The sequence below is a fragment of the Urocampus carinirostris genome, chromosome 17 (assembly GCF_059441175.1).
Source record: "Urocampus carinirostris isolate Australia breed hairy pipefish chromosome 17, RoL_Ucar_1.0, whole genome shotgun sequence".
Taxonomy (NCBI): Eukaryota; Metazoa; Chordata; class Actinopteri; order Syngnathiformes; family Syngnathidae; genus Urocampus; species Urocampus carinirostris.
This window is the reverse complement of record NC_142365.1, coordinates 21351781-21378625: the sequence shown is the minus strand read 5'-3', so window position 1 is coordinate 21378625 and position 26845 is coordinate 21351781. Positions and strand designations below refer to the sequence as shown.

The 26845-nt window shown below is 40.4% G+C and overlaps 1 protein-coding gene across 2 annotated transcripts in view; it reads right to left on the bottom strand.

Annotated features, from left to right (window-relative positions):
* Positions 1-26394, bottom strand: part of gabra3 (gamma-aminobutyric acid type A receptor subunit alpha3) — a 160193-nt gene extending 133799 nt beyond the window's left edge. For both annotated transcript variants that reach the window (XM_088320438.1, XM_088320439.1), the window contains exon 1: positions 26034-26394. The gene's annotated coding sequence lies outside the window, so the exon portion shown is untranslated. The remainder of the gene's footprint in view (positions 1-26033) is intronic.
* Between the last annotated feature and the right edge of the window lie 451 nt (positions 26395-26845).

Sequence of the window (26845 nt, the reverse complement as noted above, 5' to 3'; positions counted from 1 at the left end):
TTCTCGTCGGCTGAAAAATAGTTTGTGTAATATAGTGTAATAATCTGTGAAGCCCTTTGAGACTCTTCGTGATTTAGGGCTATACAAATAAAAATGACTTGACTTGACTTGACTCAAACCACAGCCACACTTAACAGACTTAAACCCAGCTGGCGGGACAAAAACATAGCAGTGAAATTAAAGATCAGATGCTTGCGCTGGTTACTTCCATCTTCCACTACGCTTGCTAGACATGGACTCTCACAACAGAGCTGGAAAAGAAAATCCAGGCCATGGAGATGCATTACTGCAGGAATCTTCTAGGCATCAGCTTCCATGAGACAAAAGAAACATTGGGCAACACCATTCGACGACGCAATGGACCCTACGATTGCACAGATGAAAACTGCAGCGGTATGGTCACGTCACATGATCATCAGGACTGGCCAAGGTCATTCTCAAGGGCACAGTCCAAGGGAGCAGAAGGGGAGTAAGACAGAGAAAGAACTGGGCCAACAACATCAAGGAATGGACTGGTGTAAACTTCGCAAAAACTCAAACTCAGGCCAGGAACCGTCAGCAGTGGAGAAAGTTGTCTAGAGTTGTATCCTTGACGACACAGGCAGTTAAGTGATCCGTGAACCATGAACTTTGCGGATTCGATAAATGATCAGGTAATGTTTGCGGGCGTATTCAGCAGGAGGTCGAGAGAGAGAGAGAGAGGTTTTTTTTTTTAATTTCTCTGAAAAACGCTAATGGGAATGTGGTTTGAAAATATTACGAACTCGGAAGTTATAGTCTTTAAAGTTCAAAGAATGCTTGAAAAGTGAAACCAAAGCAACTAGAAAAAGAAGGCAATTAAGCTCATCCTTCATCTCTCAGAAATATATTGACCCAAAACAACACCAGATTTCATCAAGGGCAATAAGTGGCACGTCCATCGATTGACTTTAGATGTCTAAGACTGCCAAAAATCAGTCAACAACTTCCACAACACATCGATTTCACAAGCTTAAGTGAGTCACAAACGTTTTTGTACAGCAGGGTTGTCCAACTCATTTTCAGTGAGGGCCACATTAGCACAATGGCTGTCCTCAAAGGACCTTAAAGTATAAAACTAACTAAATATAATTTGTATTTCAAATGTAAAGGTACTCTGAAGGTTTTACATCAGGGGTGTAAACCTCATTTTAACTCGAGGCCCAATCGATAAAACAAACATTCTCTCGGGTGGCCGGACTAGCAGATTCGAGAGAAAGAAAAATAGATAGAAAAGAATAAGAGAAATAAAGGGAGAGAAAAATAGAGAGGGTGGGACAAAGAAAGGGTGAAAGAGAGAGAGAGAAAGAGAGAGAGAGAGAGGGAGAGAATGTGAGCAACAAAAGAAATAAAAATAGAAATAGAGAGAGAGGGGGGATGACAGAGAAAGAAAGAAATCATAAGATAAATCGAGAGAAGGATGGAAAAAGAGAAGGGGAGAAAGAGAGAATGGAGAGCAAGAGAGAGAAAGAGAGAGAAAATGAAAAAAGGAAGAGAGAGCAAAATAAGGTAAAAAGACAAAGAGATAAAGAGGGACAAAGAAAAAGAAACAGAGACACAGAGAGTGAAAGATAGAGGAATAGAGTAAGAAAAAAGGGGAGGAACAGAGAGAGAAATAAATAAGTCATCAGATAAATAGAGAGGAGAGAAACAAGAAGGTGAGAAAGAGAGAAGGGGAAGCAAGAGAAAGAGAGAGAAAAGGATGAGAAAGCAAAATAAGGTCGATTTTATATATATGCATATATGCATATATATATATATATATATATATATATATATATATATATATATATATATATATATATATATATATATATATATATATATATATATATATATATATATATATATATATATATATATATATATATATTTATATATATATATATATATATATATATATATATTTATATATATTTATATATGGGCAGCACGGCGGCGCAGCTCCAGGCTTCCTGTGCGGAGTTTGTATGTTCTCCCCGTGCTTGCGTGGGTTTCCTCCGGGCACTCCGGTTTCCTCCCACGTTCCAAAAACATGCATTTCAGGTGAATTGGCCGGTCCAAATTGTCCCTAGGTGTGAATGAGCAAATGAGTTGTCTGTCCCTGTGTGCCCTGCGATTGGCTGGCAACCAGTTCAGGGTGTCCCCTGCCCACTGCCCGGAGATGGCTGGGATGGGCTCCAGCCCCCCCCGCGACTCTAATGAGGATAAGCGGTACGGCTAATGATATGAGATGAGATATATATATATATATATATATATATATATATATATATATATATATATATATATATATATATATATATATATATATATATATATATAAACCGTCAGACCGCCTTGCGAACCTACGCTTTTGCTAGACAAGCACCGTACCCTTCGACAATCTCCTGCTCTGTTTTCTCCTGCCTGTTACCCGTTGCCGACCTGTTTCTGGACCCGTTTCTGCCCTGCTCTTCCGTCCCGGCCATCGACCTGTTTTGCCCTGTTTCCTGCCTGATACTTGTTGCGGACCTTATGTCTGGACTCGATTACCGCCCTTTCTGCCCTGTCCCGGCTACCGACCAGCTTTCCACCCATGACAATCCTCGCTACTTCCGCGTTCCTGCCATCAGCCACCCGTGTCTGACGATCATCGGATCGTGGAAGCAAGCACTGCTTTCTTTTTTCAATAAAACTGAGTATAACGAACGCTATTGGGTCCTGTCTCCGTTTCTGCCTTGTGACAAAAATACAAAAAAACAAGACTGTCTTCCATTAATTTGTTGGCTTTATCACAGCGAGCACTTCCTGCAGGTGTCTAAATGTCGCTAGAGATGCCAACAAAGTCTTTGATTTGGCAACAGACACTGAAAACAACTGCCCACTCTCGGATTAAAAGCGCAGCGTATTTTATCTTTTATTTTGACTTCCTAAAACCAATGTGGGTGGGCCGAACCGAATAATGTCCAGGTCTTTGCCCGTGTGGAAATTTAATTTCCCCGGAGGGATCGTAATGAAATTATACATCTTGAAAAAAAACTGTTATAGCATTGTTTCCAGTCTTATGTTTTACTGATGAAGGGTAACCATGGGAGCTAAAAGCTAGCACGGTAGTTATGATGGTGTAACCTTATTAAGAAAGCTCATACAAGAACATTGGCTGATTGCCAGTTGGCAATAAATTAACCAGGAGAAATCACTTGGGTGCTTAGAGGTTGGATACTTTTTATCATCCAATTAAATCACTAACCACACATTTTGAGATGAGTCCAAAAGAAATAGCGGTTACACTAATAAAGCCTTCACACTATTTAGGTTTGGTAATGAACTGTCCATGTCACCCAACAAAAAAAAATGCATTTCCAAAGTGACAACATCTAAATCTTCTACTGAATTAATTTCTAGTAGATGAAGTCAAGGTGAACAGGGAACGTTTTTTTTTTTTTATTACAAAATGTTTCTGTAAAGCTGTCCCGAGGTTTGATTTTTAAAAATTGTGTGTAATGTGCATTTAAGGATCTGGCACCCGTCCTACTCCCAGAGGGCGCCAACGGGGTTTGGAGCAAGACACACCCATTTCTGTCAACCTGTACGTTTTTGCCGTACAAAGTACGTTTATTATGGAATTTAAGACATGTACGACGTACAAGAAAATCTGTATGGAAAAACGCAAATTTGTCAATTATGGGTATTATGCGGTACACACCGACTATCATGAAAGGACAAATCAATTCAAACGAGTTCGATTTGTGTAGTGAAAGGAAGTCCGTCTCTTTTTAGAGAACCGGCTTTTTCGGCTCAACTCATTAAAGAGAGCCGTCTCCCAACCAGCTCACTTGCTTTGATGCATTATATTACGAATTTATTATGTTGTATAAAGAAGTTAAGAAAAATAGGAAGTATAAAAGGAGAAAATGAAAAAAGACAGGTTTGTGGTGATCCTTTTAATCAGTATATTACCAACAATTATTTTGATGCTGAAAATGAATTCATAATTTGAATAAGAAAGTGTATTATTCTACTTAATTATATTTGCATGTATTCTTTCCTTCTACAGTGAACGTCCAAGCTACTTCATTTTTTAACTTTGTTTTATAATACACCTCATTCATGTTGAGCAACTCAGGATCTCACAACAAAATGTTAATTAACAATATATACGATATAACGAAACACATGTATAATATAACATTTAAACTACATAAATAAACACGTTTGAAAAAAATATGGTGTAAGATTATTTTGTAAGGGAAAATACGACAGTTTGTAAGGGCATGGAGCCGTGGAGCTTGACAGGTATGCACACCTATGCCCAATCTCCACACTCTTGTGCCGTATTATTCCAAAACTTGAATGCTGGGACAGCACACGGCATCGTGTCATTGCATTTCCATTTTGGTCTATGTTTAAGGTTTGGATATTGTCAGATGTGATTCTAATAGGACAACTTATATGTTTTGTGACCCCTTCTCTGTTTGTTACTTTGTTCCTTGCATCTCCAGTTTTTGTTTGGTCTTTGTTTCTGGTTCTACTATTATCAGGTTTGATTTTGATTGGACCTACTATTTGTTTTGTGACCCCTTGTATGTTTGTTACTTTGTTCCTAGTTTTGTTATTAAATACCATACTTATTTTGAGTACCCCTGCCTCAGTTCCTCAGGAAGACAGGGGTTAAAAAGATAAGAAGGGTGTGCAAAAAAATACCATATTTATTCATGTATGTATAACGCACACTCAAGTATACTGTGCACCGCTATTTTTTGTTTAAAATCTGTATAATTTTTCAGCCAAAAGTGAAAAACGTTGTTAAATATGTGTGACCATGATTAAAATAAATTATTGACTAAGTAAACTATGGACACATACCCACATTGAATTTACAATGTATTTGTTTAATGTCCTTCAAAGTCTGATCCATCATCAGATACACTAAATAGTAGTTTCCCTCGTTTTGCTCTTTTGCTACAATATCTACAGGAACGACTTTGTTTTCCATTCTCTTACATTTGTCTCTGGTACCGTGACTAAAAATATTGTGAAAATGTCTTATTGTATGTAATACACATCACTGGTGGTCTAGTGGTTAAGTATTGGCACCTTGATTTCCATTGCCTCCAATGTTTCGCGAACGGTAAGAGATTTTCATGGTTACTATCATAAGATCTCGCGAATACCCAGATAAAATCGATAATAGCAAAATAGCATTTGATCTAATAACTGAACTTATTTCTAAAAACTGCTTGGAAATCTCCTTATATTGTAGGCTTTCCTAGAGCAAAACACATCGGACTTCCTTCCGTGATTGCATCAGGAGTCAATAGTGCAAGACGAGGAGATGGGCTGGTAATTCTCAGATGGGTTTTCCGTGTCATTTCCATCAATCATGATACCTTGACTGTCCCTTTCCATTACCGATTTAACGAGGGTCCGTGGATGAACATGTCAGGTGTTTTGCCAGACATTTATTCAGGCTTCATAATTGTTTCTTTTCCATAGAGGCTATAAAAGGTCCACCACTCAACAAACGATGTTCAGCATAAATCGATAAGATATTATCAAACCTGCTTGGTCCATAGGTGGTTTTATTTATTTATTTGTATTTGGTTACGATTTGACTGGTGGACCCAAATTCAGAGAGGCAGGAACAGGGCTGCGGTTTTTGAAAAAAACTTTAATGACAAAAAATGAACAAAGTAACAAACAAATGGTTAACAAAATAGCAAGTTGGCGCTTTCTCGGGAACATGGCAGATTTGCCTGTTTTTACACTTGGAAAACATATCAATGACACATTGACACATTTAGTATATATCTTGACTGATATGACTACATAAAAAATAAACAAACAAGAAAGCAGTGAAAATGTAGTGATTTTTAGGTAAGGTACAAAAATACAAAGTAACAACTAGTTTGGAGCAAAGCTAAAAATCCAAATTACTTCAAAGTGCAAACTAACAAAAGCAAAGAGGAAAATAGGCATCAATTAAACATACTAAATAACCACAATGATATAAGCTCTATGCATGCACTAATAAAAGGAACAAAGTGAAAAAAAGCCCAATTTAAATGCAATAACTCAAAATAACCAGTTCGAGCAACATAGCCACCATTGTGAACATTTTAATCGATCATGTACTGGTTACATAAAATAAAATGATGGCCTCTTTAAAGGGACAGTTTGTGTTATATGGCCACTAGATGTCCCTGTATTGTGTATTGCAACCAAAATCGAGTGCTAAAAAGCATAAGAAAGAATACAAAAGATGGAAATTCGAGGTTACCAAAACGCACAATTTCTCTTTTTGCCCAGCCTTTTTGAGGTTTTTGGGTGCCCGTAGCAGCAAGACGGCTGACAATTATGTCAGCTCCTTCTCAGCTCGACAATTAGATAAGTGTCCATTAGGGGTCCCCAACTCGTGGCCCAGGGGCAAATTGCTGCCTGTGGGATGATATTTTGAAGCCTGTCTTATAATGAAAGTCTGTATCATTTTGCTTCTCCTAGTGGTACGTTTTTATTAACAACCACTAGTAGGAGGTAAATAATACACACTGGCTTTTTAAGTTATTTGTTGAATCCCATTCCTTGTTTTTTTTTTTGTTGGATTAGCACAACTTGATGAGATCATATTGATCCCTCTAGTTAAGGAATTCAGGGGCCAAGTGAGGTGCAGTCAATAAAAAGACATTATGGACATTACTAATGCATATGGCAGCTAAAGAGCACAGGCACAAATTTCTACATTAACGGCTGGACCAAAGACATTCGGTTCTGACCAAAGCGACAGAATAATTCCGACCATAAATCTATTCAATGCTATCCGACATCACCCAGCAATCGCTAGCATGTATGTGACATTTCATTTATATTCCTGCACACTTGAAATTGATGATACAGCATCCCGGGGTTTTATCTGACCTGTCACTCAATAACCCTCCGAAAAGCAATTTTGGCGAGTTTACCTGCACGATTTTTCATGTTATATGGAATATTACTGATGGTGCTCTGGCCTCCAGTTGAAAGTAGCGCTGGAGAAAACAGGAAAACAAAAACAAATAAAACACGAACGTAATCACATTTACCGTAAATCCCGGACTACAGGCCACTGATTTTTATACAGCACAGAGGAAAATGGTCGGCCAAACAATGCATAGTGGGTACGAGCATGACGTAACTCCACCACTCCCCCTATTCCTCCATACCAAATAGCTTTCCAAAAAGTTAGATAAAAGCAGATAGTCTCGATGAAAAAAGGACAATTGCTCTTTGAACTCAGTTGGACATTGACAAAATTCAAGTTCATCTTTTTTAAGGACCCCTCAAACAATGCAATCCAAAGACTATTTTTTTCAATTACGCACAGAACACTTAGTATTCCTCTCCATAATAATGCAAAAAGCTTGGGTGGACTTGAGAAATTTAGTCTCAAAGTTTATTTAGTTTGTTTGCTGTAGAACTGTGACGTCATCGAAGGAACACACTTTCAAAATGGTGAATCCCATTAACACAACATGTGAGACCAGCTCCAAAACAGACAGCAACTCTAGTAAACATCAATTGCATATCACTTATTTCTGTTTGGAGGTAGGCGATTGTGGCTTTTCGATTGTGTTTTTCGCCACATGTCGCTGTTGGTATAATTTTGTCCGGCTAGCATCTTGTTAGCAGTGGGGCTGTCGAGGGCTTTCCTGTTTTATCTGCTCCAGGTTGGCGCTTGTCGGCTGCACACTATGGGTTGTTTGGCCGGCTAGCCTGGTGTTAGCGCTGGTTGAGATGTGACCCTTGGTTTATTCCCAGCCGGCTTTACGTTGATGGCCGTAGCTGTTGCAACTTTTTGTTGTAGGTTCCCGGTTAGCCGGACTGTTCACCAGGTGTTTTTTGACCGGCTAGCCTGGCGTTGGTAGCGGTTTTGCAGTTTCTCTGATTTTTTTTATTCTCGGCTGGTTATGTGTTTGTCGCCATAGCCGTTGCCTCTTTCCGTTGTTGGTCCCTGGTTAGCCTGGCTGCTTACTGCTTGTTTTTTGGTCAGCCAGCATCATGTTTTTTCTCCAAGGCTGCCCTTGTTGGCTTCTCTCCACATGTTTTTTTGCCAGTTCGCCCATTTTTTGGCTGCTCGCCCTTTGTTGTACCATTACTGCATCGATTTGCAACGCAACGCCAAGGCATTCTCCACAAAAACAACCAAAACTTTGCTTAAAACAGTCACTTTTAACCTCATTGATTAAAGAACGCGTAAAACCATATGACAACTGGCATGCTAAAGTGCTGGTGTTCTTCTCATGACGTTACAATTCAGAATTACAAACACAAGACATGCTGTCTTCAAAATACATTATCTAAGAAATAATTTGAATAAAATTATGAAATGAATATAGATTTCATGCAAAAAAACTCACACTTTCCATGTTTAAGAATTTGGGAATACCTTTTAATCTGTCATGGCTCAAAGACAAAACTGAGTTTTGTTCTCAAATTTGCGCATGCTGCTATTAATCCGGTACGCGCTGTAGACTGGAATTTACGGTACATTCGATTTTGTTCGTGTGTGCGGCCAGCCGCCTCCCACTTAGTATGACTGATGGCGGCGGCACGTATGGGGAATCGGGCCGCGGCTGCTAGCTCCTCGTGTAGCGTGCATAGGGCCAGGTGTTGGAGGCCGCCGAGCAATCGAGTGAGCGTGACTGATGATGGCTGCGGGAAAACTCAATGGCGGATGCCGCCAAAGACTTTGGCAGACAACGGCATGAAACGGCTTGCTGCGTTCTGCTTCCTAGATTGGAAATGCAAAGGGCTACCAGTTTGATGTACATTTCTGAAAAAAGAACATTTAACATGTTTATTCTGCTTTTGCACAGGGGCCGGGAACGTATGGCTCGCGAGTCAGATATGGGTCTTTTCATGAGTAGATTTGGCTCGAAGATAAAGGCTATGCTAATTTTTTCTGCACCATTCATTTGCAGCATATGCAAACACGACGCCACTCATTGCATACTTGGTTTGGTCCAGGATATATAGGGCACATTTCAACTGCAAATTACAGCCACGGTCTTACACAAACTGACTGTTATGTTTGTACGTCTTTCAGGAAACTCATTAAACAATATGTATTACTGTTGAGACACCTTATGATAAAAAAAAAAAAACCACAGGACAAACTGTAAATGCTCGAAACTGCTAGGCAAGCACCCAGAGTTATTTGATTGGGTGAGCGGTAAGAGTGGGCACACATCGCGGACTCCCCTAGATACATTAAGTTCCTTCTCGTTTAAACTACTGTATTTTGGGACATTTTTACAAAAGAACTATACCGTCAAGCACTTTTTAAGGACTTTAAAAACCAATTTTCTCCAGTACCATTAAAGAGGAAATCTGGTCTGACTCATGTATTCTGTGCGTTCTGTGTACATAGGTGATTTTTAATCTTGCTTGTGCATTTATCAAGACTTATTATTTTTTAGACCTTGAGTAGCTTACATTTTCAGTTGCAGGAGGTGCTTCTTATTACTATTTACCACTGGGAAATGCTACTTAATTTTTTTTGCATGGCGCATAATAAATGTTCATAATTGAATACTTGATACGTAATCCTTGCACTAATACACATTTCATAGTGCCCTGTTTAGTGTAGCATTCAACTGTGTGCGGCCTGTATGGGGCGCTGATGCATCATAGGACAACAGCATACAAAGATAACGCGAGCAGCTATTAATCACAAAGAAAGAAGAAGGAAAGAAGAAGCATTCTTTTTAAGCGCACTTGTTGTGAAACATGGCAATCATTTTGAGAATTTACAAGCATTATCACGTTAAGCCTTTTCAAAGATTTCAAGCACTCATACGAATCCTCTACATACAACATAAACATGTAAGTAGCTGAATAATAGGTTTAACATATAGCAGACCCCCAAAATAAGGAGAGAAGACATCAATCAACTTTGATGTTGCAAGGAGAACAGGGGAGGGAGCCCAAGCATCAAATAAGAAATTCCAACTTGTTTTAAAAGTCAACCCCTGATCTCTTTCCTTTTTAAAATATATCCTAGGTTACAAAAGCAGATCCGCCCTAAAGGGTGCGGATATCAAATAACAGCAACATGATTGGCCGATAGTGACAATGATGTAATAGTCAAAATAACCAAAACAGTTAAGTGCAGTGTAATGGTTACATTATCGAACTGGCATCCAATAAAATCTCCTTTGCATTTGTCTCATATCAAAAACAGAATAAACTCATCACTGTAAAAACAAATTGGAAGTCAATAATGTGACCTGTTTAGCATCCAAATCAACAAAGTGCCGTCAGAAATTAGCTTAAAACAATAACCACAAATACAAAAAACGGTCTCAAACTCGAAATGAACATAATGTTTACGTACTCATATGCCTGTTTCATTTAAATAACCTTACAGGTTTAGAAACAGCCTGCTGTAAGTATTGTTTGCCATGTACAGTAATAACGAGTTGTCCTGCTTTTGAAAAACACACTCTAATCTGGCTATGGCAAGAGAGCTGGGTCAAAATAAAACACAAGACATTTGCAAACCCAATTTCCACCACCAGGTGTCTTACAAAATGACATTGCAGGGGCGTAACAATGTTAATATTATGTTGTTACTATGTAAATACAAAGTCGTTATTATTAGGAGTGAGGTTGAAAGTTCCTAGAAAATCACAAAGACCTATCATTAGTGAGCTAATTTTGGAATTGGTCTACTAGGATACCCAGGTGTTTGGACGGCGGCACAGTTTCCCAGCTGGGACCATGTTGGTGAACCCTGCTGCTGCACAACTCATTCTAAAACACAATTTTCCAAATTTATTATTCACCATTAAGCATTGACTACAAATGCATATAAAAATGTTGAGAACTTCTTGCGTGTCAAAACTGCTGCTGTGTAATGCAAAGACAGTAAAATTACCAGTGTTAATTTAATACTGAGGTAATTTTACATGTTACTTTCAAGCGATTAATTTAAGGTACTGTAATAATGTTAATCTTACACCTCAAGAGTAAACTTTCAACACTACGGCGCTGAGAGAATGGTCCTAATAGTGTTAATTCAACACTTAAAGCAGGGGTGTCAAACTCAATTATACAGAGGGCCAGAACTCAAACCACAACTTTGGCCGCGGGCCGAACAGGATAAATATTTATTGAATACACTTTCCTGTTTAAAAAAATAAAAAAATAAATATGAATTTAAAACAGTCAGGAATATTATTTCAGAATAAACAAACTTAAACATTAAATGAATTTAAAATCGTTGCTCTCCATGAAAATATCTCCTGTCAAAACTATAAAAATGAAAATATGAAAAAACAGAAAATATCAGTAAGATTTGTGCTTTACACTTTGGTAATTCGTTTTAGTGAAAAACATTTTTATATTCTTCTTTAACTCTTCAACTTTCTGTATCTTTTCTCTGGATTCAAGGTTTTTCAGCTTACTCCGAAGTTTTGTCTTGTAGTGCCGTTTTAAATTAAATTTCTCAATTAGGGCCACAAAATCTCCACAAATAAGACACACGGGTTTACCGGCAATGTCAGTTAACATAATTTTCTCAACCATTGTGGTTTCAGTATCCGAGTATAATTTGAAAGTTATCAGGGTTTCATAGATTTCACGGGCCGGATATAATTGTACGCCGGGCCGGATATGGCCCGCGGGCCGTGAGTTTGACACATGTGACTTAAAGAGTAAACTTTTTACACTCTGTAAATAAGGAGCATATGCTTATTAAATAGTGCTAAAATGTTACTTATTATGTGTTAATTTAGCACTTTTAATCTAAGGTACTCAGGAATAGTGTTAATTTACATCTAAAAGGTCAAATTTTAACACTCTGTAGATAAGAACCATATGTTCACTGAGGTAGTGTTAAAAGTTTTCTCTTTAGGACTTAATTTAACAAAGTTTAATTTCCTCAAAAATTGTTAATTTCACACTTAAAGAGTAAAGTTTTAACACTGCCTTGGTGGACAAATGGTCCTTATCTACCGTGCATCCATCCATCCATTATCTGCACCGCTTATCCTCAGTAGGGTTGCGGGGGTCGTGGAGCCCATGCCAGCTGACTTTGGGCAGTGGGCAGGGGACAAACTGAACTGGTTGCCAGCCAGTTGCAGGGCACACAGAGACAAGACAACCATTCACTCATTCACACCTAGGGACAATTTGGACCGGCCAATTAACCTGACATGCATGTTTTTGGGATGTAGGAGGAAACCGGAGTGCCTGGAGGAAACCCACACAAGACCAGGGAGAACATGCAAACTCCACACAGGAAGGTTCCATCTCATCACCTCAGAACTTGTGACATCCCAGTCCCGGGGCAGGCGCAAAACTCTGAGTCCACCGAGCCGGCAATTGATTGTTGCTTTGATATTACTGTCGATATTAGCCAATCATATTTCTATTCCACTATTGTACACTCAGGCTTCTAGACCTGGTTGGACTTTCTTACCTGAGGGCTTCTCTCCCTGTTCTTCTTGCAAGTTCAAAATCCATTGATGTTTTCTCTCCTTATTTTGAGTATCTACTATAGTTCAATCAACCCAACCTCCAAAAAGTAAATATACTTTTCTTGTTCTTATAATAATAGGAAATATGGCTTTCTGTCTCAGTCTGATAAAAAAGTGGCGTATCACAATAGCGCAATAGTCCCAAATATGTCAATTATTCTATTTTTAGCTTTCCTATTCTTTTTCCGTTGTTGTCGTAATCCGTTCCCGTCTACATTACCAGAATCAAACATGCAACGATGACGTAAAGTAAAGCTCTCGTCTATTTGCCCGCCGCTGCGCAATGTAGGCTGTAAACAGTGTGACTGCGGCCAAACGCGGACAATTTAAAGGCCTGCGGTCTTCCGACAGGCTGTGATTAAAAATAATAATACACTTTTAGTTGGAAAATTGCCCTGGAAAAAAATAAGGGGCGGATTATTCTTGTACTCAATCCCGCGTGCACTTTAAATTACATGCAAAATCATTGCAATCATTTGCATAAGAAAATCAACGTGTGAACAACAGGATTCGGTCCTCGGGGTTTGATAGGCCGGGGAATTACTTTTGGAACTATTTGATAAAAAAAGCTTCAAGGAAATTAGATATTTGGCAACGTGATGTTTATCCGCAAAAACGAGTTCAATAGCGTTTACGCGATTAAAAACGTGGAAAATCTTTAACCGACGCCTGATCTCATATTCCTTTTGGCTGTTTTTTTTTCGTACTTATTCCCGAACGACGGGTGCTCACAGGTGCGGTAATTAAATGTCTGATTGGACCTCCATTACTGTCAAAACAAAGATTGCAATCATGAAATTACGTCTACAAGTTATTGGAAGCGTAATCAACAAAAAGTTAAGATACACGTATGGAGTACATCAACTTTGGTAAGCATTCTGCTTTGCAAGGGGCGGGGAAAGGGGCACACAGACATTAACTACTTAACCTAACCGTTGCTCCAAGCTCGGCAAACTCTTACGATCAGACTCTGTTCCTGCCCTGTTTTTCTCTGCCTGATACCCGTTGCCAACCGGTTTTCGGACCTGACTCGGCCCCATTCTGTCTTCCCGATCTCCGACCTGTTTTGCCCCGCTACCTGCCTGACACCTGTTGCCGACCTTGTTTATGAACTTGACACCGCCCTTGCTGTTCCGTCCCGGCTATGGACTTGTATTACCTGCCAATCTTTGACCATCCTCGCTCGACACGGAAGTGCCACTTCCGTGTTTCCAGCCACCTGCTACCCTTGTCCGTCGATCATCGGATCGTGGACGCAAGCACTGCTTTCTCTCTTTATTAATAAAACTCAGAAAACGAACGCTACTGGGGCCTGTCTCCGCTTCTGGTATGTGACAATTGAAATATTACCTGTTTGCAATGTCAAAAAATTATGAAATTATGTAAGAACATGTGCAACAAACCCTTTTATAACTTTAATCCAGTTATTTAAAGTGATTGAATTGTCTGGTGGCAACTGGGTGTAAAGGTTTGTCCGATGTTATGGCCCCCTCAGGAGGCCAGCGAAAAAGGTGTGAGCGTGACTGCTCGGCTTTATGGAGCTCTGTTCTAATTGAGCAAGCGGTCCCGCAAGTTCTGATCCAGCCAGTGACCAAAGCAATCGTGTTTAGACAGCAAGCAAGTTCTGTTTCAGCCAGCGACTAAGGCAGTCCTGGTCCAGCAAGCGAGCTAACAGGGTTCTGATTGAGCCTGCAGTGAAGCCAGTCATGTTTAGCCAGGGACCAGAATTTTGATCCAGCTAAAGAGCAACACAGTTCGGATCCAGCCAGGAAGAAAGTTCTGTTTGAGCCTGCGGCCAGGACAGTTTCATTCGGCCAGAAACCAAGAAACAGGTCAACCTGCAATATCCTTCCCTGTTGGGGCCAAAATTAGTGCAGATAAGCTAACCTATGCTTGCTAAAATGCCCCACGGGACCCGCCAGGAACCAAACCAAAGCTGCATTTAGCGGCAACCAATGGTCCTGGTCCTAACCAGGCCTTGAGAATTCCGCACCACAGGCTCCTGCCTGGACCCTCTAAATCGGCCTAGACCATCATTACATCAACACAATGAAACCAAAGTGTATCCCAATGGTTACTAGGTATGCATTGGTGTGATTAAAAGGCAATTATATCAAATAACAATAAAACCCAGTTGCCTAAAGTTCGAGCTACACAGAAAATGCAACTCAAAGTACAAACAATAAATAAGTTCCTAAATCAATACAAGATAGAAAAAAATGACAAATGGTTTAAAAATATGAATACATTGCATTTATATCATATATTTGTCACGGTTGCCATGGCGCCCAATTGGTCCCCGCCGTGTGGTGCCAGGTTCTGTCACGGTTGCCCAATTGGCCCCGTCCAGGGACACCAGCGTTGACAGATTGCTCCCTGACTACTTAAACACTGTCTTGTGAGTCGCCCGGTGTCGGAGTGTCTGCGAAACTCCTGCTAAACTCTGTTGTGATACGTCAAACGGTGTGAATCTCCTTTTTTTCTGTGTTTTTGCTCTTGTTTTGGCAAGCCCAGTCAATCTCCGTTTTTGCCTGTGTTTTCCTCCTGTTTCGTGCCCGCACCGATCTGTTTGATTTTGACCACTTCCTCATTCCGAGCAATCTACTTCTGCGACCAACGATCCCCGGATCGAGTGCTCGCTCATTCCTCTTCTCCCCAATAAACTGTGAGTAACGTTAGGCGTGTGGGTTCTGCTTCCTGTTCTGGTATTTGACAATATTTGAGAATTAAGTGATGCATTTATGTGTTCATTTCTAGACGGCTTATACTTGTAAGTATTTATCTATTCATCTAGTCAAGTGAAGTCAAGTCATCTTTATTTGTGACGCCCTTTATCACAAGGAGCCTCAAAGGGATGCACAGAACACAGACTACTATTACACCACCCCCTGATCTAAAACCTACATGAGGGCAAGGGAAAACTCAAAACCTCAACATGAGATAAATGAAGATACCTTGGGAAGGGACCACACATGAGGTCATACCCCTTCCAGGATGACCAGGCTGCAATAACAAATAATACACAGATATAGTCTACATGATATGTAGGTCATTCATAAGCTATAAATTATAAATGTGTTTTAGGCCTAGATTTAAACAGATCTACTGAGGTAATCTACACATGTATTTCTACATATGGCAGAATTGGTTCTCCATATTTTCCCATCAAGAATGATAACTCTTTTCCAAAACGATACCAATAACAGATAGTGTACATACTGTACATAAAATAAGCAAAAATGAGTAGATCTTTTTAAAGAGACACTGTGTATTATTTAGTACCTCGCTGTGGCAAAAAACTTTAATCATCAAAAAATATTGATTTAAGTAATAGGCAAAAACAAAAAAAAAACACAATCATATGAATGTGCATTTTAATATTTTTGTAGCATGAGAAATCACAATAACCAATCACTGCTGCTATTCTAGAGGCTACTTTGCGTGTTCCCACGTGTAGTTTAATAATTATTGAATCTTCCTTTATTGCTTCTACCAAAGCGTACAACTGTTCTGCATAATAGGTGCATAAATATATCACAACGCTACATATGCGTTCTGTTCCATAAAGCAAAACATGCAAATGATCAAAGTGATGGTTATTACAAAGACTTGAGACAACAAAATTGCCTCCGCTAGCAAAACAAGCGACTCCCTATATATGTATAGATTTATCGCTACTTAATTCTTCCCCCGAGAGAAATGAAAGCTTTTAAATCGCTCCTCGTGTAACGAGGGCCGACCCGCTTCAAAATCCGGAGGCGATATTTTTATTAAAGTCCATTCAGAAAGCAGAAATGGCAAGATCTGATGTGTCATTGCTGCTGAGTTAGCTTGAAGGCAAAATGTTGTTACTAACCGTTAGCGCTCGGGGGTCCGAATTAGGGGTGGGCGATACTGGGCATCCCTTGGTGTCGTGCGCTTTACTTATTGTGGTTTGGCGATTTTTGCAGAATTTCATCGTGCGTTGTGTTCTGCATTGTGATTGGCTTTCTATCGCCAACAGAGTTGAACCTCACCACCCGCTAAACTTGCTTGGCTCTCTGGCACTATTTAAAAAATCAATGATAATGGAAAAAATGGTTCCTGTAGGGCAGAACTGGAAGGTAAATGCAAATGTCCATAAAATCCACATGATGGGGCAAAATATCATGTGAAGTAAAGTGGTTGGGGGCCTTAATCCATACAGTTTTGCAATTAAACAGCAAGATCTTTTTAAAATTATAATTTGACAAAAAATAAATTATTGGTAAAGAAAAGATAACACTTTATCTAGTACTTTTATTTGTGACATAAATACTTCGGTCTGTAAATTGGGTTTGTTATTGAGAAATAAATCATTAAATAAATCAAAAGATACTCAAATAATGATTGCTACTTTGCAGATTTTAACTAATAGGGGCGTATTTGGAACGCAACTCCTGCAAAAAAACCGATCGATTACTGTACATGGTATTATTGATCGATACCGATCCGATACTGAGATTTTTTGCTTGGAAATGTCACAAGTTTATGATTACAATAAACACAGCACAAAGATTTTAGGCACTCGAAATGTTTCTTTTTTAAAAATAAATAAATAACTATATCGCATACCTTAACAAGTCAAGTCATGGTTATTTGTATAGCGCTATGTAATATGGTATAACAGTAAAAACAATAAATAGAAATATTTATATTAGAACTGTTTCGGAACACAAATACTTTACCGTCATGTGGCCGATAGGGAAAACTGCATTTACCTTCCGGTTCTTTCCTACAGAAATTAAATATCTTTGAAAATGTGCCAGGGAGGCACTGGGGAGCATATGGCATGTGGCTTCTAAGCAGGTTTAATTGGTATAGAAGCCAAACTTTGTTGGCGATAGAAAGCATCTTCCTCTGTTTAGCCAATCAGAATGCAGAACACGATTCAAGATGAAAATCTTCATAGTAGTGAACCCGCGATAACCGAAGTGCTAAGTGGCGAGGTGTCTCTGTAATGCAAATATAGTGTCAATTGTATCTCATTGGCTCTGTTACCATGTCGATAATGGATTTTTGGTTGCAGTTCATTCTGAAGGGTGCGTTCATTCATGTGTCCATGTATGTTTTCGGTGTTGCCAAAGTAGCAGCCCACTTTACTACACAAATTACACGTGTTGTCCTATTTTAAGATGAAAAAAATCCCCACTGCGGTTCCTGTTTGCAATTCTTAGTTTTTGTTAGGTAGGTATACTTGAAAAGTCTTTGAATTCATTATTCTAAAACTAAAAACCATAATTGACATTAGAATGTCTTAGATCCAATTACTGAAAGTCTTAAAAATATGAACACATTATTAAGTTTTATATTTGTTTGAATCAAAAGGATTTAGTAACATTTGTCATATGTCTTTTTTTTAATAACTCGATGATTTGACGATTTCAAAAGGCATGAAAACAAAGTCTTAAAACGCCTTGAATTTAACTTGCTTTAGCTGTAGGAACCCTAGGTAGGGGTGGGCACATAGTTTTGGCCTTCTCTTCTCCCTGACAGGTAGGATGCAGCAGCACACAAGCTAGAGATAAGTATGCCTGTCAGTTACACACTCAGGCATAAATTTTCTAATTCCTAAGGGCGCTAGGTGAGAGAGAAGGGCTGCGCTATCTTCAAAGAGAAGCGGCGCTTGGAGGAAATTGGTGAAGGAGTAGAGTTCACTTCAAGGACAATAATAAACATCTGATCCAAGTACTTGCTATAAACAGAAATGAAATGATCTGCATTTATATAGCGCTTTTCAAGTCGATGACTTCCCAAAGCGCTTTACAGTGTGCTTCACATTTCCCAATAGCGGCCTTGTATTGCAGCCATGTAAGACGCTAACCTGCTTATTCGGGGTATTAGGGGTTCAGTGTCTTACCCAAGGACACTTCGACATGTAACACGGACAAGCCGGGATTCGAACTGGGATTCCTTGATCCCAAGACGAGCGCTCTACCTCCTGAGCTACTGCCGCCCCGAGCGCCCCAGATAATACTGATATTTGGACCGATCCACTCACCCCTAGTCAAAATCCACCAAGAACACAATTTTGGGCGCGTTCCGGCTGTTGCTTTGCGGCAAAAAAAGTGAACTGGAACATTAGTTTCGCTCGGGAAAACGATGGCCCGCGGGCCACATGTTGCCTGTCGAGTTTTGTAATCCAACTAAACCAAAATTTTAAAAACTATTACGAACAAAAAGTTTAAAATAATGTTACTAAAAAACAATGGTTTTGGTGCCACTTTTAGCCCCAATGTCCCTTTGTGTCCACGAAACTAGTATAACATCAGCAATTTGGTAGCATGGCTAAAAAAAGCAATACCGATATAAAAGTGCATATCTTTTCATGTGTCTTCTGTATCCATGGTAGTCTAGTGGATCGGATCCAGCTCGCTCCCCACAGCGATACGGCTTTCATTCCCATTGTATCCAATATGCAATTGTGATCAGATCTCTTCTGACTGATCAATAAATGCACAAAAACAGTACTTTATCATTTCTTTATTTTTGGCAACCCTAGCCCTTACTGTAGTTTTAATTCCATGTTGCTTATAGTATGGTGCGCCCATAATATGACAAAGACATCACAAAAGACTATTGCACATCATACACGAATATAGTAGGATGATTCATTTGTAAATCTGACTGTGACTCACTGGACACAAACCTCACTGCACGTCACTTTCTTACAGTTTACTGAAAATCTGAGACCGGAAAAACGAAATCAACCCTACTCACAGGTCCAAATCTCAGGCAACATTTGCAATCCATCCACCACATCCTTATGGTTATGAAATCTGAGTTTTTGCAGATCCTAAGGTAGTTTAGCTTTAGCAGCGAAGCTTCCCAGATATGCGGCTTGGGGCTACAGTTTGAACTCGTAACCCGAAAGGTTTTAGGAAATCTCTGCTGTTTATGATGCGGGGAAATCAGTTGCCTTTTCTGCAGCCTCTTCTTATCAAAAATTGGCAAAGGGAGAACGGATCTGTTTTATTTTTTTCCACTGGGATGATTACTAAACCATGTCGACAAAAATTGATAATAGAAATTGACAATAAATGCCATTGTCGACGAGTGCCGCTAGACACAATATTCAAACAGAGGAGCATCGCTAAGTAAATATCTAATTTGTGCTGAGGCTCGCTCATACCAAAATATAGTTCTGTCTCAAGCGGTAACATAAACCTACAGAAATGGCAGCGTCGACATTAAGTACGCGTACCAAAACTTCTAAAGTACTACAGAATTTTCACCTGAATTTGTTGAATCGAAAGATTCCTTGCAAAGTAGACCTTGCGTATCATGGCAGTAGCTCGGTGATGCACGAACATTTAAAGAGAACAGTGGTCGTCAAGGACAGGAGAAGAACCCAAATGCGTGACGTTTCTCACACAAGCTTTTATTTTGCAGGAAATGGGGCAGTCATGCACGTTAACCCAAACGCCAGTGAATCGTTGGGCAGAAGACGTAAGGCAGCAGTCTGGCGTGCAATGACAGGAAGCCAGAGGCCGACGAGATCGATACCAATTGCACGAGCAGATATCGGACAGATGGAGTCAATACTGGACAGGACGGGACGGACAGGATTGATATCAAAACTGGATATTGATATCAAACAGGACAAAATAGATGGGAACAATACCGGACAGGAAATACAAACAGAAAACAAGACAGAGTCAAAACCCACATCTTGCGGGTGCAGAGGTTTGTTGACGGACTGACGAAGGGTGAGTGAGAGCACTGAGCTTAAATAGGAGGGAAGCCAATCTGTCAACGAGCCGCAGCTGGCGCCACACGGGCGGGGCCAATTGGGCGCCATGGCAACCGAGACAGTGGTACAGTTGAACGAAACAAAGTCTCACTCGCCTTTATAGGATTCAAGTAACTAAGTAAATACAATTTTGATGATATGCATTGTACATTTTATACGCATATATTTTGCAATAAAAAAGAGCTTGAGCATTATGCCAGACTGTACTAGACACACGTATTTGAAATTAGTCTGAAGAACAAACGCCAGTTGTTAAAGCTGTTTGATTTCAAACTGTGGAGAAATCGGTACTTTAGTTACAGACTTGATGACCACTGAATTTCTTTCACAAAATGCTCATACTATTGCTTTACTGTTCTACTGCTGTTATTTAGCCTTTTCTTGGTTAACATGGATAAAAAAAATCTTACTTGAGTTTAAGGTTTATCCATGGTTGTATGTCTCTACTGACCAAGCACTGTGTCTAATAGGTTTTAGATTGGGCAGATTCATTTTCGTATGAATTTTTGGTATGTTCAAATAAAGATGTGTTTTTCATTGTACCTATCTTCTCATGTTTATTAACACTTTCCACATAATTGACTAATCATCTATTGAAATAGTCGTTAGTGGCAGCAAGAGTTCCCATACTTTTGCATACCCAGCCCCCGAGCCTTACCACCTCTACCCCACCCTTCGTTTTCACTTAAAACAAGCGCCAGTGATTGTGATAAACAAATAAAAGACATCTGCAGCAAGAACCAGGAGAGCTTCTGACGTGGGTGAATCGCCGTAATGGTTTTTTTTGGGGGGGATGATTAGGTTTTTTTGTTGTTTCTTCAAAATCCAGTCGAAGACAAGTTAGGGAGCAAATACAGCGGAGACACCCAGCAACGGCTTATCGATCAATACTCGTTGATTCTTTTGCTGCTAATAATACTTTTGTTGAAGATAATTGCTGAAGTTGAGGTGAGCACGTTCATCGTGAGAATATCAGCCCAAAAAGATCATTTAAACTTACATAAATAAGTAGAAGTAGTAAGGGAATCAGATACCTGGCAAATGTAGTGGATCAATATATCGTTACTAAAAGGTCCGATAGTTCTGTGAACTAAACCTTTGTGGCTCATTCATGATTAAAACAGATAAGAATTGCAAGATGAATGGAAAGATATTTATCTCTCTATCTCTCCATCTCTCTATCTCTCCATCTCTCTATATCTCTCCATCTCTCCATCTCTCTATATCTCTCTATATTTCTCTTTATCTCTCTATCTCTCTCTCTCTCTCTCTCTCTATATATATATATATATATCTATATCTCTCTCTCTATATCTCTCTCTCTATATCTCTCTATATCTCTCTCTATATATCTCTCTTTCTCTCTCTCTATCTCTCTCTTTCTATCTCTTTCTATCTATCTATTCAACCCGTCAAAATGATGGCTGGTCTAAAATTTTTCCTGTCAGCTCTTACAAAATCTTTCAAAGAGTGAAAATTGTCAGTAAATGTAACCTTTGCGGACATATAAGTATAAAAATCTGAATGTTTATATAGTTTTGTTTAGATTTGATTTCATTACAAAAGGCAGGCTTTATTTATTATGATGAATCACCTCTCATCCACCAGAGTCCTCACAAATGAGATATGAAATTCGGGGTTTGTTTCAGCCTCATCCCTGCAAATCAAGTTAATTGGTCTGGCTTGGGCTAGGTCGGGCTTTAATACCTGCAGACCAGGGTCGAGTCGGGCCGGATTTCTATCTTACCTCTGTCTCAAGGTTTTTCCAATTTCTCAATGTAATTCAGATTTTGTAGGATTTTCTTGTCGTTTCTGGCCCCGTTGGAGCCGTGGCCCCCGATGGACTTCGAAAGCCTCTTTGGCCACGTTTGACGTGATCTCGGAGAACATTCCGTCCACTTGGGGGGCTCTTGTGATCCTCTCTTGTCAGCTGGCATCAGTCACATATTAGTTATGCGTTAGCTGGACCCTTCTGCCCTGAAGTTGCCTTCTCCTGATGAGCTTTTTGTAAAACATTTATTCATGCTCTGCGAAGATGATGCTGTTCCTCAACTCTCTTGGAGACGTTTATCTTCTAATCATTGGAGAGACTGCAGTTTCACTGCATCATGCCTCCAGGAACAATATAGCAGAGTTAATCCTGTCAACAAATCCAGTGGGTTTTCCCCCCTCCATGTTGCATTCAAGTACATACGCAGAGTTCGAGGGTTTATTTTTTCCTGACAGAACCATATTGGGAGAAAATAACATTTCACCACATTTGCTGAAATTGTTGCGTATTTTAAAGATGCTGTACGGAATACTGAACTTTTGTACTCACTGATGCCATCTTGTGGCTCTTGTCATCATTGCAACCCCCAGAAAACTCTTTCCACCATAGCTAATGTGTTGTACTTCCCAAAGAGCGTTGCTAAAAGTAAGATAAAAGTAGATAGCAGTGAGCTGGTTTAATTTGTAAAGGCTCTTTGAACTCAGTTGGGCATTGTTAACACGTACTTAATAGAGAAAATATTGAATTTTCAACTTGTTGAGACACCTTTAAATGCTATTAGCGAGTGAATCCCCTTTTCTTTCAAATATTTGTCACAACAATGACACACTTGTCTAACATGATAAGAATGGCAATCTTCTCTCCTCAACTGATGCAGAAGAGTATTGGGGTTGCCTTGCTGACCATCAGAAGATAATGTACTCAACAAACGGCAACCTTTTTGAGGTGGAAAATTATTATTTTGTCGGCATTAATAAAATAAGATTCAAAATTTCCAAAATCTAATAAATAATCTGGCGCTTCAGGGACTGGGTGGTTAGCGTGCAGGCCCATGGTGCAGAAGTTCAGTGTTCAACTCTAGCTACCGCAACCTCCCCGTGTGGAGTTTGCATGTTTTCCCTGTGGCGGTTTCCTCCCACATTCCAAAAACATGCATGTCAGGTTAAATGGCTGGTTCAAATTGTCCCTAGGTATGAATGAGCAAGTGAGTTTTCTGTCTCTGTGTGCCCTGCGACTGGCTGGCAACCAGTTCAGGGTGTCCCCTGCCCACTGCCCGAATATAGCTTGGATGGGCTCCGGAACCCCCGCAACCCTACAGAGGATAAGCGGTGCAGATAATGAATAATGCAGATAATATAATCTCAATCCCAAATTCCAAAGTGTGCTAACTTGAGAGAGGATAGCTTGATAAAAGGAAGTGGGGGCACATTGGGATTGGTCGGGATGTTGGGGTTCTTAAGCATATGAAAGGCACACTACATCAACAGTGAGTGTGCGGAATGGGTCCACAGATTCAAGTTCCTAGGGGTCCTGATCTGCGATGATCATTCCTGGACAGCAAAATCCAGAGCCATCATAAAGAAGGTCCAGCAGCATCTACACATCCTGAGAGTCGTCAGGAGGAACAACCTAAAAAAGGAAGTTGCCGCTGGCCTTCTAGCACTCATCCATTGAGAGTATGCTGGGCTACTGCGTTTCATCTGGTACGGGAGCTGAAATAAGGTAGACAGAGGGAGGCTGCAGAGGACAGTGAAACCAGCTCATCAATGCATGGCCTCTCCCCCCCGATGGATTTCTACTCCATTCTTTGCCTTAGCAGAGCCCAAAATCTCATCAAGGACAGGTTACATCCAGGTGCCCAGCTCTTTGACCCAATGCCCTCTCAAAGGTGCTTTAGGTGCATCCGAGCAAGAACAAACAGAATGAGAAATAGCTTTTTCTTAAAAGCTGTTACAATTCTCAACCACAATCTACAGTGTTTATTGGCATGTTCTGTACAACAGCCATTGTGGATATGCACATATTTAGTATTTATTGTAACTATATTATTGTAAAAGGTATTCTCAAATTCTTAAACATGCAAAATGTGAGAAAACAGTAATTGTTTTTTTGCATAAAGTCTATATATATTCCATTGGTATTATCTAATTATTTTCTGAGATCATGCATTTTGAAGACAGCCAACTTGTCTTTGTCATCCTAAACTGTGACATCATCAGAGAAACACCAGCATTATATCAAGCCAATCAGCATATTGTTGTACGTATTAATTAGTCATAGAGGTTACGAGTGTTTAAGCAAAATGTTGGTAGTTTTTGTGAAAAAAGTCTTGGTGTTGTGTCTCAGGTAGATGCAGTAATGGTACAACAGAGGGCAAGCATCCAAAAAGGGGCTAACAGGCAAAAAACGTACACAGAGAGCTGCCCAGGGGGGGCTAACTGGGATGATCAACAAAAGGTGACCGCAGCTTAAGCGGAAAAGCGCCAGGCTTGGCGACCAAAAAACACGAAGTGAGCCGCCAGGCTAACCGGGAACTAAAAACGAAAAGTGGCAATGGCTACGGCGACGGACGCGAAGCCGGTGAGTAGCAGACCAAGGGACACAGCAAAGCCGACGACAGGGTAGCTTATAACGACGCACGCGGTGAGCCGCCAAGCTGACCAGGAACCAAAAATGAAAAGCTTATGGCTATCAATGCAGATTCAGCAGGGAATAAACCGAGGGTCACTACAAAATTGACACTAATGCCACAGGGTGGGGCAACTAACAAGCACCAACCGGGAGCAGAGTAAACAAAAAGACCCTCGGCTAATGGGGAACCAGCCAGACCAAATCATTCGAACCACGACAAACTCGGCGAAAAACACCAATAAGAATTCACAATAACCTACCCACAAGGAGAAATGAGCAGTATGCAATCGCTGTTCAATACGATAGCTATCTGTTTCGGGGGTCGTATCTCATGTTGTGGTAATGGGAAGCCTTTTTGAAAGTGGTGCATTCCATCATTGACGTCACAGCTCCACAGAAAACAAGCCTGATGGGTCAACTTTGAGATCAAACTTCACAAATCCCTGGCGTGTTGAATACCTCACACATATACTTTCTTATTTGTGGAGAGGAACATTATGCGTGATTGGAAAAAAAATCTGCTTGGGAATACCTTTAACACGTTTTTTCCCCCTTTTTCACATGTTTAGCTTTTTTATCTGTTTTACTTGCACTGAATGGAGATTCCCTCCGATTTTGTTATACTTGTATGACAATGAAGGCCTTGCATTCATTCATTCATTCATTCATTCATTCATTCATTAAAAAACACAAAATCTGGGACTGGAGGGGGTTTGAGAGATAAATGATGCTTCTTTAAAGAGGGGGTGCATCTTATAATTCTGTTTTAGATGGATCTGCGTCTCATCCGGTCATTTAAATCACATCCGGTCATTTTGATAGTCAGTCAGGTCAGGTCTTGGATTCAAATCTCGTCTTTGGTGCTTTTCTGTGTGAAGTGGTTGTAGGGATGGAGCGTGCGTGTGCGCGCGTATTTGCGTGTGTTAGTAGGAGGTTGTTTACTGCAGGTTCCAAGGTTAAGTTAGCGTCTGTTCAACAGTCACTGGTTGCGGAACCATTGCGTCTGACCGCATTGCAATCCAAACCGGAGTCAAAGCTCCAGAATTTGCTTCAGAATTTGCGCCAATGTTGCGTCTCGCTGCTCTTAATTGCCCAATAAGGACGCACACGTCCCGGATGAACCTTCTTTAGTGTCGCATAGGACGTACGTTCGAATTCGTCGCTATGGAATCCCACCCGGAACACACAGAATTCGCATGCATGCATGTAAGAGAACCTGTTAAACCACCACACTGCAGTCGCGCCATAAGCCGCAGTTGTTGCGCGTAAACGCAAGCGTGCACGTGTGCCGGGAAACACAAGCAAAAAGCATGCAAAAACCAAACCAAAAAAACACGCTCACCACTTCCAAATGACGCACGTCTGTCTTGCTGTTTCTTCTTTCTTTTTGTTGCCCCCCCTCCCTCCAGTCTTTGGAGTTAATGAGGTTCTGATGCGTGGTCCGGATGATGTCTCTCCGCCTGCTTTCGGGATTTCATTCCCCCCCGTTTTTGGGGAGGGGGGGTTGATGTCAGCGAGTCTGAGAGAAATATTGTCTTCCTCTAAGCCCCCCGCCCCAAAATAAAACAAAGCTTGGCCCTTCCTCAAAGTATCCTAACCGCCCACCTCAGAGGGGCAAAACCCACGAAGCCGCGGGGGGCTGATCTGTCACGCGCGCTCCGCTGTTCCACGTGGACGCGCATGGAGAGATTGCCTGCATGCCTTGTGACGTTCTCGACAACTGGAAGCCAAACCCACTATAACGACATCTACTAAGGGTGGGCGATAATGGGGATTTTGGTATCAATCCAATCCAAGTAAATACAGTGGTACCTCTTCTTAGGAGCTTCATTCGTTCCAGGACCAGCTCCTAGCCCAAATTGCTCGAACTACCCCGATATTAAATCATCATGAAAACGAATTGCTTCTCTCCTGTCGTCCCGAAAGCATACAAGTGAAGAGTTATGAAACACATATTCCTGATTACTAAAAACTAGGGGTGGATGATAATGGTATTTTTGTTAACAATCCGATCCAAGTTGATACAGTGGTACCTCTTTTTGCATGCTTGTGTAACAAGCAAATTTTCCACTCCCGCCATCCCAAAAGCAAGTGATCACCTGGGAATCACATTTTGTCATGATTACTGATTCGGGGACCTGATTGGCTGTTGGA